Source organism: Pelodiscus sinensis, chromosome 9 (genome assembly GCF_049634645.1).
Source record: "Pelodiscus sinensis isolate JC-2024 chromosome 9, ASM4963464v1, whole genome shotgun sequence".
Lineage (NCBI taxonomy): Eukaryota > Metazoa > Chordata > Testudines > Trionychidae > Pelodiscus > Pelodiscus sinensis.
In genome coordinates this window covers 36038668-36042228 of record NC_134719.1, presented here as the reverse complement: position 1 = coordinate 36042228, position 3561 = coordinate 36038668, and positions in this window count along the sequence as shown.

Below are 3561 nucleotides of genomic sequence, written 5' to 3'. Positions count from 1 at the left end.
GTAATAAAAAGATACATTTTTTATAAAAAGTTATATAAAACTTATTTCTGCATATACACTTATAGTCATCATGTGACTATTCCAGCTTTCCTTCATACTTGCAAGGAAATAGCTTTGAATCTTCTTGGTCTAGGTTTTCAGCTAATTGTTTTGTAAATAAATAGAAAGATTTGTCTAAAAATCAGTAGAGGAGATTGTTTGAATTGTAACATTTCCTATAAGGAACTTTCTGTGGTACTGTAAGGGATGAAAAACATGATCTAGTTCTAATACAACAGAATGTATTTCTTGGATGCAAGCAGCAAAGTCCCTAACAAATCTTTGGAATATAAAGAAAACAGCTATGTAAAGCTGATGTTATTACAATTAGCACTCTACAGTCTTCCAAAACCCCAGATATTGAACTAGCATAATTTTCTTCTTGATTTTGCAAAGCTGTTCTTGCTTCCCAAAACACACTTTCTAAAACGTCTTGTTTAAACTAAGATAAATAAGGTGACAAATGTCATGAGACAGATGCAATATTTGTACACTCAAAGGATACACACTACAAAATGTTCACCAACAAATCCTCACAGCTTTACATCATGGAGAAAACTGTCACTGTGGAGTATTGAGTTATTTTGGCCCAGTTTGTTGCCATGTGTATAAAGCCTAACAATGGCAACAGGAATGGGAAAAATACCTCTTTTGCTTTGTAAATTTGATTTCTTTATATTTTATTTTGTCTTTCAGAAAATAATCTCTTTATTTCAGAAATACAATGCACATTTATTAAAGAAGGTTTTTTCATAGGAAATGGCACTTCATCTTAGATAAAATGTAAAAATTTATTTTGCGGAAGAATGAAGTATGTGTAAGTGTACTTTAGTCTTTCAAGTTCATCTGGCAAAATGCAGTCCTATACAATGTTCCATGCATAAAGCAATATAAACACATCTGTCATCTGTATATACACACACATGCATGTTTCTGGCTAGAGAAACACATACTGAGAAGAAAGCTCATAGAACATTGGAAATGCTTTATAGAATGTATGAATTGACTACAAGGAGACCAAGCAACAGATCCTCAGGCACCCACATGAGGATAAAGTTTTGAGTCCTTTTCCAGTATGCCAGAGGTCAAAAAGAGGGAGTTATTTTGTTAACTGGAACAAGGATGGATTGATTTCCTTTTTAGAAATAAGGACATGAAGGGACATTCAGCCTTTTCCCTGGAAAAATCGTAACCCAGTTCTCCAAGTCTTGTATGAGGGGCCAGGGATTGCATTCCCAGAGCCGTTTTAATCATTCTTAGTTGGGGGAGGAATATCATTGCAAAGATTCCATTAATTTGGTCACAAATGTGTTTCAGTTTGCAGGGTCTTACTGTGGGCAGGGACTACCACGAAAGTGGTGCTAATGGATTAGAGATTTGTATGAAGGCATCTTTGTGCAGTTTGTATGGATCACTACTTAAGTCCTTGAAAACAATGTGAGTTATGCTGATGTGTACATTTTTTCCCCTTTCCTAACTGGAATGAGGCCCATGTTATCAGGGCTTTCTGCACAGCTGTAGATTGTTTGGTAAACAGAGAAAGACAGTTTTATTATGGCTAACCACTTTGTTTTATAAAAGCATCACCTAACCTATTCTGAGGGCTGGATGCCACTTTCCACTGCAGTAATGCACTCGAGATGCAGGAGGAGAGGGCATAGGGACCCTCTTCTGTTGCTCCCTGTAAAAGCAACAGTGCAGGATCTCTTCCTAAAGCAGTCTAGACTACAGGATTTTTTAGGAAAAAAGTGGCCTTTTTTCGAAAAAACTTCACCTGCGTCTAGGCTGCCACCGTGTTCTTTTAAAATTAAATGAAAGAATATGGTGGTTTTTTTAGACTGTGGTAAACCTCATTTTACGAGGAAGAACGCCTTTTTTTCTAAAGGGCTTTTTCAAAAGAGAGCATCCAGACTGCCTTCGGTGCTCTCTTTCGAAAAAGCGGATCGCTTTTTTGAAAAAGCGATGGCTGTATAGACGATCTCTTTCAAAAGAGGCTTTTTCGAAAGATTTGAAAAAGCCTCTATCGAAAGAGGCTTGTAGTCTAGACATGTTTAAAGGTCATTCCCACTTACCCATGTGCCCCTCCACACAACTGGGAATGGGGTTGTGGCTTGGAGGGGAGGGAGGGAGAAGACATGGACAGGAGTAAGGAGACTGAGGTTGCCACTAGGGCTAATGCTGGGAGCCAGATGGCAGTAAGGGGAAGGTGCTTAGCACCAAGAGCAGGGCTGTTCTGAAGCTGGGGATGGGGCCAGGCATGGCAATAGGATTTAGCAGAGATATGTCCAGCTCCCAGTCTGGTTAGTATATGTAACCCTTCTGCCAGGTAGTGTCAGCAGCAGTCTAGGGATTCTTCTCCATCCATCCAACACAGAACTGGCTCACTCCCCTATCCAGTAACCTGGGAAATACACACAGTCCCCTGGGCACCTCTGAGAGGCAATGCTTCCCCACTCGCAAGCTCAGAGTCTGAGTGTAGAAAAGAAACTGCTAATAAAAAGGGAAAGAAGTAACATGGTATTAATTTAGGAAAACACTACAAAATTCATAACCAAAACCACGAGTAAATATCGCAGCTCAGGTAGGTTAGACAGTGTTCTTTTCCTCTGAGGCACTCAAGTCTAGTAATGTGAACGTCCCCTTCACATATCCAACCCTTCTCTCCACCCTTCTCCCAGATGCTGCCCTTGGTCAGGACAGACTAGAGTTCTTCGAGAGACGTCCCTCGGGGTGCTCGACAGTAGGTGTAGGTGCGTCCCAGCGCCTCAGAGTGGGTTTTTGATAGCAGTGCATTGGGGCTGTACATGCGCGATGCGTATGCCCCCTCCCTCAGTACCACCATGCATGCATGGCCACCCTCCCTTCAGTTCCTTTTTACTGTTCCCGGCTTCAGACAGACTCCGCAGTGCTCCTCGCTCCTCAGCTGTTCTGGAGATAATTAGATACCTTAGTTCATTCCAAGAAGAGATCACACAAAATCAAACACGCAGCAAAAACTTTCACTCCCCAGACCCAATCACCTCAAACGGGAAGGGGCCAAAATGAAACTGATGAACATCACTCCCTGAATTCCAGTCCAGGGGCATTACTAGACACAAACTCACCATCCAGTACAGACAAGGCCAGCATGTTACTATCCTCTACAACCCCGAGGACTTATCATCTTTTCAGGATCTCTTTAAAAGAGTTGCAACTGATTTGAACATTCTCATAGAGGAAATGCAGGACACAGCACAAACTCACAAATATCCTCCAGGCGACACCTTCTGCAAAAATTGCCTTATCAATTAACCCTGCCATTCTTGAACCTGCCAAGATTTTGTGGCAAACACCTGCCTCAATCCCACCTACCTGTAAAAAGGCAGACCACAGGTATTATGTCCCACCTAAGGGCTCAGAATTTCTGTTCAACTCACCCACCACCAAACTCACTGGTAGCAGATGCGGCTCATCAGAGGAATAAGCAACAAAACTGTTCCACGCCGTCCAATAAGGACAATAAGAGACTTGACTCACTCGGGA